The following is a 13,303-nucleotide window of genomic DNA, read 5'->3' on the forward strand; positions in this document are numbered from 1 at the left end:
ACTCTTAAAGTTTATAGATTATTCCGTAAAACTAAACATGCCTAGAAATAAAAATAAAGATTTTTTACTTCAGAAAAAAAGATTGCATTCGATTTGCCGAATTTAAGATTATTAATTGTAGAGAGCTTTTGCGCAGGAAAAAAATAGATGAGCTAGTACTGTACATAAGTAGCATTGAAGGTGAAGTACGGTATAGTTGTAGACATTACAAAAACTTGATTATTATTACAGTCAATGAATTTTACTTTCAGGAAGGTTGGGCGTCAGTACTGATACATCACGACTATTTATAGATGGACAAAAATTTTACTTATTTTATCAATACAATATTTTTTGGTGCTCTATTTTCATTTCGATCCATCCCCTACAATACAAGAATCTAGCAAACTTGTCTAAACAACGGACTACTAAATAATTTTGAGAAAAATTACAAATAATGTATTTTAAATCAAATTTTACTATCCAATACCTTTAACAAAAATATGTAAGTTTGAAAAGCACGAAATAGTTTAGGAGATATTTAAGCGGCGCAAATCGCAGAAAACACCAAACGTTGGGATTGGACGATCACGGGGTAATTGTCGGAATGGCTGGCAGTTGATTGGGCGATGTTTGCTGACATTTTGATTGACAGATTTGGCAAAAGTTGGACTCTCGACGGCCAAACGTTGCAATCCTTCTACCATGACTTATTTGTTGCTAGGTCAACATTACACTGAGCTCAATTACTTGAAAATAAATCTTGAGTCAGAAAACAGTCTGATTAATTGGGTTACTAGTTCTTATTTAATCGGTTTAAAAGTAGTTAAAAGTAGTCGGGTTAAAAGTAATATTTAATCGGTTCCAGTTGTCTTGTCAGCAACCCTTGAGTGTAGTGTATTGTAGAATTATCTAAATCCATGTTCCCATGAACATGGTAAACAATATATTTATACTGTAGGCGTAGAAAATGTTTCATTAAAGAAGTATTTTCCGAGTGTTGCGTTCTCTAATTATTCATCAACCTAAAATTAAGTTTTGCCACACTTTTATTGAAACTATAAGAAGCTACCAATATGCTATACTATTAATATAGTAAATGTAGTTTCAAGTAATGTTCTATTCGAAACTTCCACTACAATTGTTTGCGAAACATTACAAGTCAAACTACACAAAGCTTAAAGACACAATTGCGTTTATCTTTATTATCAACTTCGTTCAAATGCCGCCCAGTAATTAACCCTCGGAACATCCCAACTGTCGCATACCTACATTAGGAAACTATTGTTTTAAAAATTAAATTATGAAAACGATTTTCCATGTGTAATTTCCAGCGGACAATTAAAAACGCATTTCACGCCTTGTATTCGCGTTTCCTCAATTGCGGCAACATTAATTGTACAAAAATAACGGCCTCTGCTGGCCCAGTTGTTCACTAATTAGGATAATTGCTGGTGTGCCATTGCCATCATTGCTCTACGCTCTAGGAGACATGATTTCTCAGGAATTCGGGAAAGCAACATTAAAGTTCAAGTAATTGATCATACGAGTACATTGTTGCAAGGTTGGTAGCAATGTGTAACCAATGCTACATTGGAACATTGTTGGTTGGCAACGCTGGGTGATTAATGGTTCGCGGACACGATCATATGTTAAGTTATTGTCAGAATAATCATAACCTCAATCAGTTTTAGCATAATTCATTTGTTCAAAGATAGTCTTGTGTCATGCATGGTGTTGTTCAAATTCGACAATTTAAACACACACATTCTCTTTAGTACAACCAATATAATTTTTCATTTGGTGTGATTTGTTTTCTGGTTTAGTTTGAGATATCACGCAAATCATGCAGAACTATTTATTCTTTATTATCTGGGAACACCAGAGTTGCGTTACTATTTACATTGTAAATAAGGATATAGAAAAAGACCATTCCAATTCGTCAGATTCAAACCCAACTTCCCAATTAATACAGGGGGATTTAATAAGGAAACGCTCTGCATAAACCTAACTCCAATCCAAAATGACAATTCTCAATGGATCTGATTAAAATTGACACTCATACGTCTAGTGTTTCCTTCTTTGTTTGAAGCGTAGAGCAAAGAGAACACTAAGAAGAGGGAGGGAGAAGAGAGACATTGATAGAATAAACGTTCACAGGAAGCCATGTCCGGCCGTCTTCGATTGGTAGCACTGTAATGGCAGCCTGTTTGTTGTAATGTTGGTAATAGTGGGTTCGGGGATCTACATTGTTGATTTATAGGACAGGATGCAGTTAATGAAGTGGCCACTGCAGTTCCAAGGGGTAGAGCTGTGGCTGGCTGCAGCTGGGCTGGGAAATGATCAACGGTCAATGAAGAGATTACACGTTTACACAAGGTGATGATGAATATCTTCTCATTTGTCTTTTAACCTGTCACACAAATACTGCATCGCATTATGAGGAATTTCGTTCCAAATAACCTTCTAAAAAATATCGGCTGAAGTCTAGGAAAGGGTTTTACAGCTTACAATACACCACCAGATCGTGGATCATGGCAAATTAAGATGAATACTTATATAGACCTGGATATAAATCTTTAGACAATGCTCTAAAGAACAATATTCATTTGACAGAAGGTTATAGTTTCCGATCCCCAGACTCCAGACATTCACACACACAGTAGCCTTGTCTCAGATCTCAGGGCGATGAAGACATTGCAGTCGTCGATGATTAACGAGAGACCTGCCTCAGTTCAGCTCGGGTTTCCAGGATTGCGCAAAAACTCGGCAAAAAACCCCAACAAAGACCATTTATATGGCTTTTAACCTGTCTTTTTTCGACTGGAAATGGGGATATCAAATAGAGCCGGTACGTGTTTCCAAAATATCGCAAAAAACGCGCTAGGGTCGCAGCCGTTCACACCGATCCACGATTGCCGCAAATAATGTCGCGGACAATGTGAGGAGCCGACCCCTGGCAGGCTGCACCGACTGCACTCGATACCTCAAGGGTTAGTATGGGAACGAGGGGTGCGGTTTTTACGTAAATAGACGATATCGAACGATTTTTGGGGTGAAACCGAGGTTAAACTGGTCCAAATGAGAGGATCCACATTGTCGCGTTTTCACGGTCGATTGCAGCCTCAATAGGGTAAAGATAAGCCGCGGTAAAGGATTACAACAAGTTCCCAGGGGTTAAAACTACAGGGTCAAACGGTTTTTAACTGTTTTCGACTGTCTAGTGTTTCGATTGTTCTGGATTGTCTGTGTTACTTTGACGATACGTGTTTTACTGGTGGTAATGGCTTTTAAATAGTGATATTTTCAATTTACGAAATCAAATAGATTAAACAATTAATAAAAAAAATAACTTAATAAAACAATTTATTTGATAAAAAGGTTGTATAATCCTCTTAGGATTTTCTGTGGATGGATAATTTGGACAGTGAAATAATGCTATAATTAAACTTTGACAGTGCAAAATTTTCAGTTGACTAACTAATTGGAATATCTGTAGATAGTGTAAACACGTATATTTTTCGGAGGTTGATTTAAACGCGAGTTTTGTTATATTAAGCATTTCACTGATGGAAGATTGTTGTCTATATATTTATATTTATTCCTTCATGTTTGTATACATATTCCCTTTGCTACTTAAAGAGAAAGCACGGAGCCTTGGTAGAAAGGTTACCCATACATTTCAACAACCGAAACGCGTGTATCACGCTGTAGACCAAACCCAAAATAAAATTACGACTTCAAAAGCAAACGATTTTAAAGTCTCGTCTAGAACACGAATACTAAAATAAAAAGTTGAGAGTGAAGGCAGATCGACGCTAACCATTTATTCTGACCAGCGTACAACTGAAACGACAGAAAACCTAATGGAGCACCAGCACCAGCAGCAGGCGTCAGGGCATTAATCTAGAGCTATTCCTGTACCCTTGTCTCCTTCTTCTTTGATATTGAACAATTGCAAAGAGGAAATATCGTGAAAAGAAACCAGACTTCCCTCAACCCTTGATGAACATACAGGTGGGAAGAAGAATTGACGGAACTGAAATAATTTTACCACGTGTATTTTGTGATCTGATCAATTTTGAACGCTTTGGTTTGGTTTTCGGGGTTTTATGATTTTTTTTTTAAATTCAAGCTACGAATGTAACTCATATTGGTGATTAAAACATGTATTTGTATTTTCACATGAAACTTGGTGCTGGTTCAATCACTTGCGGGTACGATTCTGTACATAGAAACCATCTTGTCATAAGGCTAACACTAATCAATAGTTTCCAACAAAAGATAGGTAGTCACTGGATGGTAACAATACTGGAGTTTAGCCAAGTTTACTTGTAAAAAAGTTTAAAAATACCAGTGGTGTCAAATAAATATAGGTACGTAAAATAAACAAGTTTAATCTTATGGAAGTTATATTATTCAGTACAGTGATCCTGATGACACACACTGGGCTAACATAGTGTATTGGACGATAGCTATTTTAATTGTTGGAGTCTAATATAAATCACACCAAACAAAAATAGCATATTTCTCGAAAAGAACTTTTTTCCTCTTCAAAATGGAATACAAAAAACATTATAAAGTCAAATGTTTTACGTATTCACCCCATATACAAATAGGTCCAATTCTCAGCCCCCTGTTGCGCGTTGCGCCCCAAATAAAGAATTCAAATTCAGGGAAACAAATTAGCCTGAATAGCAAATAGGGGCTGAAACGGCCACGTGGGCAAATTTGTGACAGTGACCCAAAAATGACCCCACTCGAGCTCGCGGCAGGGAGCTTTTGAGATATGCACCACTTGTTGCCCAAAAAGTGGGAAGAAGCGCCCCCTCCCCTGACACCCAACCCTCTATAATAAGCCCATTATTCAGTCCTCCACGCAAAGTACAAAGGGTGAGCTATCTAACGAATATTATTTTATTGCCCGTCTGTTCAGCTTTTTTGCGTCCTACAAAAATGTAGAGTGTAAATCGCGAGGACCGTTTTCACACATCTTTAGGACGCTTTTTATCCGTTATTTATGTAGCTTTCGTCACCCCATCTTTTTAAGACCTCTTTAGCGTTTTTCAGACTTTGTTCTATTGTAAGAGCCTGCGGGGAAGAACCAATCTAACGTATTACGCATGGGAACAGTGCGATGGTATCCGTTGCCTTAAAAAAGGTGGCGTCAAACAGTAAAAGAGGACCGCTATTTTGGATATTGGTTCAATATATGTTCAACTAAGCTCCCTTGGTTTGAAATTTTGTAGCATTTACAAATTGGGCATAGCTCTTTACCCTTAAAGTATATAAGTAAAGTAAAGTAACCATAAATCCATAAATCCATCAATTTGCCTAATTTCTCGCAGCAGCACGATAAAAATAACGAATTTTAACTAAACTCTTACCAAACTGAGAAACTGTTGTGAGTTAGTGAGTAGTTCGTAGTTGTTTACCACATTGGTATTTCATATACATTTTCCCTTTGTTTTCATGTGCTGGGAGGGTAAGATGGACCAACAGCTCAATAGTTGCATACGCTGTAGTTTTAAGTAAAGGCTGCGGAATGATCGATGTTCCAAACAATAATTTCAGTTGTAGATTGTAATTTGAACCGAAAATCCCTGCAATGCAAAATATCAAAAACCCCTAGCTTCCACCTTGTCTGCACCATGTTCCTGTACTCCCGCTTCCCATTCCCTCCTTATCCCCTGCAACACCTCGGCGTTGTTGTGGCGTCAACGTCCTCTATCCCAGGATTGATTCCTTTGTGCCTGGCGCCACACGTTCTATCTCACTCTATCTCACTGTGAAAGACAGTTTTGGTTTAATTACGGCCACCAATCAGAGGCGAATAGAGGCTGCGTTGACCAATCAGAGCTTACCAAACCCTCTTGCTAAACCCATTGTTGCCCTATTGTTGTGTTACGGACTATCTAGCCGGTGGCGCTAGCGGCTTCGATAGCTTTCTACGTGAAATTTTACGTTTTATTTACGTAATAATTCGTTAGGGGGTATAATGGAGGCCACAAAAAAGAACCTGATTAAAGTTTCTAGAATTACGCTTTCTAGATTAATAAGCGCAATTCAAGAAAGGGAAAGCAAGAAATATGTAAGTTGGGATTTTTATAGTTTTACGTTTTGAGCTAAAGTTCATGTGTTATACTTGTATAATGTTTAAAAATAAGTATACAATCTACGTTGCCTTCTAAAAATAATATGTTCAATTTAAAACATTAAAAATGTGTTAAATTAAAATACCCCCGCCGCAGCAAACCTGCAGACTAAGCGAATTTCCATTTGACTGATTTGATTTACACTGAAATGTCTACTTAAAAATATAACATTTATTCCCGATTAAAATATAATTAGTTTAACAAGTACTTAGGTTTGCTGCATCAGGGAGGTAAAACTGTTTTTTTTATGTTAATAGTTAGTAAGAAATAAAAACATTTTCCAAATTTGATCAAAATATGTTCATAAACAAGCAAACTACAACAGTTTGCTTATTCTCCATAAGAATAACATGGGAGTTTTAAATTTACAATTTTTTGGAATTTTCTCCGTAACCATTAGGCGCATAATAACGCTTCTATATACTAAATTATTTGTTTTTTTAAGCTCTACAAAATGGTTAGGAAAGAAATTGCTAAATTTTATGTTTTTTGGGTCAAAAATGCGAAAAACCTATTTTTACCCCATAAAACCCCCCGTAAACCCCCGTTCCCATGGTCCGATCATGCTGCATCGCGAACTCGTTCGAATAAACGTAGGTTTACACGTTTGTACCAAATTTCATCAAAATCGGATCATTTTTGCTCGAGTTATCGTGCTAACGGACACACATATATATATATATATATATAAATATATAAATATATAAATATATAAATATATATATATATATATATGAATTTGAACGGATGGTGTTTTTGGCCTCTAGGGACCTCGAAACGAAAAAAAAATCGGTCCCGCGTCCAGGTCTTACCATGAGTACTACGGTAATAGCTTATTCCCTATATGGGAAATTCGCTAATAAAACTTCCTTTTCAGACGAATAAAAATCATACCGCAAAAAAGTATTGTAAGAAAACAAAAAAATAGGGAAAAACTATGCACAGCGTTGATACAATTTTTGTATGATGAATGACAGAATAAACTAAGCATAATTTACCCTCAAACAATGTCTAAAGTGTGAGACTCAGCAAGTGTGTTAGTGTAGTCATAAAAATGTGACACTGTATAGCCGCACACACTAGTGTCTTTGTAGTCAAGTTCACACATTGTAGTTTCCATTGTACTCGCAAAGATATCTATAGCGCGAGACTCAGCAAGTGTGTTAGTGTAGTCATAAACTTGTGTCACTGTGTAGCCGCACACACTAGTGTATTTGTAGTCTAGTTCACACATTGTAGTTTCCATTGTACTCGCAAAGATATCTATAGCGCGAGACTCAGCAAGTGTGTTAGTGGAGTCATAAACTCGTGTCACTGTATAGCCGCACACACTAGTGTCTTTGTAGTCTAGTTCACACATTGTAGTTTCCATTGTACTCGCAAAGATATCTATAGCGCGAGACTCAGCAAGTGTGTTAGTGTAGTCATAAACTTGTGTCACTGTATAGCCGCACACACTAGTGTCTTTGTAGTCTAGTTCACACATTGTAGTTCCCATTGTACTCGCAAAGATATCTATAGCGCGAGACTCAGCAAGTGTGTTAGTGGAGTCATAAACTCGTGTCACTGTATAGCCGCACACACTAGTGTCTTTGTAGTCTAGTTCACACATTGTAGTTTCCATTGTACTCGCAAAGATATCTATAGCGCGAGACTCAGCAAGTGTGTTAGTGGAGTCATAAACTCGTGTCACTGTATAGCCGCACACACTAGTGTCTTTGTAGTCAAGTTCACACATTGTAGTTTCCATTGTACTCGCAAAGATATCTATAGCGCGAGACTCAGCAAGTGTGTTAGTGGAGTCATAAACTCGTGTCACTGTATAGCCGCACACACTAGTGTCTTTGTAGTCTAGTTCACACATTGCAGTTTCCATTGTACTCGCAAAGATATCTATAGCGCGAGACTCAGCAAGTGTGTTAGTGGAGTCATAAACTCGTGTCACTGTATAGCCGCACACACTAGTGTCTTTGTAGTCTAGTTCACACATTGTAGTTTCCATTGTACTCGCAAAGATATCTATAGCGCGAGACTCAGCAAGTGTGTTAGTGGAGTCATAAACTCGTGTCACTGTATAGCCGCACACACTAGTGTCTTTGTAGTCTAGTTCACACATTGTAGTTCCCATTGTACTCGCAAAGATATCAGCGCTAGACTCAGCAAGTGTGTTAGTGGAGTCATAAACTCGTGTCACTGTATAGCCGCACACACTAGTGTCTTTGTAGTCTAGTTCACACATTGTAGTTCCCATTGTACTCGCAAAGATATCTATAGCGCGAGACTCCGCAAGTGTGTTAGTGGAGTCATAAACTTGTGTCACCGTATAGCCGCACACACTAGTGTCTTTGTAGTCTAGTTCACACATTGTAGTTCCCATTGTACTCGCAAAGATATCAGCGCGAGACTCAGCAAGTGTGTTAGTGGAGTCATAAACTCGTGTCACTGTATAGCCGCACACACTAGTGTCTTTGTAGTCTAGTTCACACATTGTAGTTCCCATTGTACTCGCAAAGATATCTATAGCGCGAGACTCCGCAAGTGTGTTAGTGGAGTCATAAACTCGTGTCACTGTATAGCCGCACACACTAGTGTCTTTGTAGTCTAGTTCACACATTGTAGTTCCCATTGTACTCGCAAAGATATCAGCGCGAGACTCAGCAAGTGTGTTAGTGGAGTCATAAACTCGTGTCACTGTATAGCCGCACACACTAGTGTCTTGTAGTCTAGTTCACACATTGTAGTTCCCATTGTACTCGCAAAGATATCTACAGCGCGAGACTCCGCAAGTGTGGGGAAACGGACTTTCGGCCTGCGCTGCCCCTGACTCGGCCTGGGCTGCCCCTATTATGTGGTGTAAAGGGTAGGTTTCTCGGGAGTAGGTACCTGACCTGAGCTTGCGCTTTACCCACTAAATCCCAGGAATCTCCCGGAAATACCTGTGGGGTGGTGGACAGGGTCGTTGACACAGGAAACAGGGCAAATAACATTGGAGCCAACCTTCTAGGAAATACATTACTATTGTATTAGAATACTGCTGTAATCTTTAGCATTAACGACTCAGGAAGTGATGGTGTCTACGGGTGGTGGATATCCGCCCCAAATAAACCTATTTTTGTTTCAAAATTTTAGATTAAAAAATACGCAAATTCTTACTACACATAATAAATCTTGTATGCTTCTTTTAATACTGTATATGATAGTGGTTTTTAGTACTGTATTATGACAAATTTAAATGTAAAATACTTGCAGTTATTTGAACTTGAATTCATTATTTCTTAGGCCGCGAACGCTAAATATGTAACAGATGTTCGTGTACAGTAGTTAAACAATAAAAAATAGTGCATTTCATCACTAGAGGATACCTATTTAACAGTACTGTATTACGAAACATTTATATGTAAAATACTTTTGGTAATTTGAACTTGAATTCTTTATTTCGTTGGCCGCGAACAATAAAAATAAAAGTAACAGATGTTTGTGTAAGGTAGTAAAACAATACAAAATAGTGCATTTCATCACTAGAAGGTGTCTATTTAACTTTACTGTATTACGAAACCTTTAAATGCAAAATACTTGTAGTAATTTTAACTTGAATTCTTTATTTCGTTGGCTGCGTACGCTAAATTTTGGCCGTAAAAGTTTAATTTTGATACTTACTTGTTCTGTGTTATTTCACCTAATAACAACAGTACATTTAATTCCATCCAACATAATTTTTGTTGGAAATGCACAATGTTGAATTGTGTGTTCCAATTATTAAATTGCAAATTACATTAATTAATTGTTGAATGAAATGCATAGGGGCATTTAATTCCATCCAACTGAATTTTCTGATTTTGTATATAACAAACTGTAAATTTCTTTTATTGACTGTAAATATCTACATCACTAGAATCCTTTTTGTAGTAATTGATCATTTAAACACTGCAGTTACAAGTTTAATTTTAATATTTTGTTGTACCAATACACCAGACTGTTAATTAATATATAGGATTATATTTTAAACGCATTTTTATAACATACTTGTCTTTTGTTACATTGGTTTAGTTTTTAATTTCGTATTTTATACTTAGTGTTTATCTGGTTTTTACATACCAAATTGTTATTTACTTTCACTTTGTTTGTAAATAGGACACTACCAGAAGTTTTTTTAGGTAAACATTATTTTAAACACTGCAGTTTATTGTTTACTTTACACCAGACTGTAATTTAATTAAAGTAGGCCTATCATTATTTTTATACTACGTCTCTTGTTTAAATTATCTGAATGAATGTACTACGAATGTACATTCAGCTGTTAAACTACAATTCACACTTTAAAAACTGAAACAAGAGGTTCTACCCGTGAATTCACGGGTGAACAGAAACCACCATTAAATTAATTTAATCAACTTTGACTTTATATTTCATTTAAAGGGCCAAAGTTCGAGAAATTTTCATGTGAAAGGATGTTAAAGGCAGTGGAACCTTCATACCTTACGTCCTAAGGTTGGCCGAGGCTGTACCTGAACACGTAGCTCTCTTTCACGACATCTTTAATACTTTTCAATGAAATTGCGATCTGCTAAAGATCGGTGACAACCTCTTGGAACGAACAACATACATGGTTTGTTAATCTCATAGTCATCATGGTTCGAACACCTTTAGTTACTCACTTGTAACAAACAGCACAGAAAACGTACTCAAACAGCTATAAATAGCTTCACTGTCCATTCACCGCGACTCTTTTAAGAACGTAAAAGTAAATAATAAATAAGTAAACAAAAATGTAAACAAACAAACTATATTGTCGATTGCATTGGCCAGCTGTTGTTCACTAAATTAATCAAATAATAACTTCCAAAACATGCAAGGCGTAGCCTTTTGAAAATCAGCCTGTGGGGCAGAGCCCTTAGGGAGTTCGTCCATATCAATACTTTTCGGCAAAATCTACACACTCTAAGCTTCATTTTGATATGCCATATGCCTATATTTTTATTTGGTAAATGGCCTTAACCGTTTACATAAAATTTGATTGTATCACTGTAATAATATAATACTAGTGTACCTGTTGCTCGAATTCAAGCAATTTCGAAGCATTACAGGCGTTATTTTAAAACAAATAACGGTCATAATTTCCGAAGACTTTATAAAAGTCGACTTAAAGATTATGGAAATACTCACGATGTACACAACAGTTAGATACAATCAAAATTGTTTGTAAATATCTTATCTTTTTTCAAAAGCTGATCTTGTTTTGTAGAGTTTTCTACAAATGTTTTCCACTCATAGCCTTATTAGGTTCTCTATAATAACGATTATAAATGAAAAAAAAAAACATTATTTCTATTTCTTCTAATTTAGTTTTATTTTTAGTAGGCCTATATCAAATTGTCCAGGATTTCTCGCTTTTTCCCATTGTAATAATTACACTAACCTAACTATCGTCTACAGATGCAATACGCCAAAGAATATCATCTACTTGTAACACGCCTACGCACGATCTCCAAGAAGTGGTAAAAAAAGGCAGAAACCAACCCATACAATAGACATAAGTTAACTCCATAAGAAATAACTTTTAAGAGTTACTGTGATATTAGGATTTTCCACTGATTTGGATTGCACATTATAACATTACAACATTATATTGCAAAACATGACACGATGCAGAAGAAAATCGATTTTAAAATCAGAAAAAACCTTTGCAAATACTTCATTTTGACAAATTTAGTAAATCACAATTTAAATATTAACAGCTGTTTCATTAAAAAGTAGTGTAAAATTATACATACGAGAGGTCGTCCAGTGGTCGAAACTCGACCAAATAAAATATGTAATGTACTCACTTCTCTATTTTCACCCCACACTGTAAATAAAACATGTGATTGGAGTTTCTTCCATTTGTTTTGATTTTCTGTTTATATTTCGTTGTTATTTCGTCACCAGCATGGCAACGCATAAAATCCATGTTAATTTTTTCAAATTTTCAATCTCATTTTTTGTGCTTATCTTTGAGCCTATTTAAATTTATAAAGGGATTCTGCACACCTACAGGAAAATTGCTTTCTAACGGTATGCGCAGATTTACCCCACGATGCACACAAGCTGAGAAAAAAGGTTTTAAAGAAACATGCTTGCCTATTAATATATAGACGAGAGCACGCCCCGTGGTCGAAAAATCGACCAAAAGTATGTTTTGTGCAAACTTCTCTATTTTCACCCCACACTGTAAATAAAACATGTGATTGGAATGTCTTCCATTTGTTTTGATTTTCTGTTTATATTTTGTTGTTATTTCGTCATCACCATAGCAACCCATAAGACCCATGTTAATTTTGTAAAGTTTCAAATTAATTTTTTGTGCTTATTTTTTAGCCTATTTTAACTTATAAAGGGATTCTGCACACCTACAGGAAAATAGCTTTCTAACGGTATGCGTAGATTTTCCCTACGATACACACGCGCTGAGAAAAAAGGTTTTAAAGAAACATGCTTGCCTATTAATATATAGATAGATAGATGGTCATAATATAAACAAATCTGCTGAGGGGACTTTAAAAGCCTCTGGGGCAGAGCCTCAAAGGAATTTACCTCGTTTCTCTTTTGATGGCTCATCTACAGACCAAGACCTTTCTTTAGACAGCCCTACCAAGTTTCTACGCCCAGCCGTTCTCTGAAATTAGCTGTGACAAAACCCCATTTTTTCCCCATAAGAATAACATGGGATGGGAATTTAAAGGCCACTGGGGCAGAGCCCCAAGGGAATTTACCACATTTCTCTTTTGATGGCTCATCTACAGACCAAGCCCTTTCTTTAGTCACCTCTACCGAGTTTCTACGCCCAGCCGTTCTCTCAAATTAGCTGTCACAAAGAAAAACAGTTTCAAATTAATATATAGATACTGTTGTATGGATAATATTTTTGTACTATTGAGGGGATGGATTCTTATGTAAACAAGCCTTGAAATCATATTAAGTGAGACTAATTCGTCAACGTTTGTGATTTATGAAAGCTATAGTGACAATAGGCGGATGGTGGCCCCACCTTCTGCAGTAGCTATAAAAGCTATAATGTATATACAAAACTATAATATCTATAACTAATATTATGATGGTCAATTTATACATATCCACTGTTTTTGTATCTTGAACTGAGGTGACACATATGTCGTCTAATCGTCTTTAAAATT

The 13,303-nt window shown here is 36.4% G+C and overlaps 1 protein-coding gene across 2 annotated transcripts in view; it reads right to left on the reverse strand.

Moving 5' to 3' along the window:
• Window positions 1-13,303, reverse strand: part of LOC128988756 (zinc finger protein castor homolog 1-like) — a 129,836-nt gene that overhangs the window by 46,413 nt on the left and 70,120 nt on the right. The window lies entirely within an intron of this gene.

Source organism: Macrosteles quadrilineatus, unplaced genomic scaffold (assembly GCF_028750875.1).
Source record: "Macrosteles quadrilineatus isolate MER2022 unplaced genomic scaffold, UCM_ALF_1.0 Scaffold_3__2_contigs__length_128488019, whole genome shotgun sequence".
NCBI classification, from domain to species: domain Eukaryota; kingdom Metazoa; phylum Arthropoda; class Insecta; order Hemiptera; family Cicadellidae; genus Macrosteles; species Macrosteles quadrilineatus.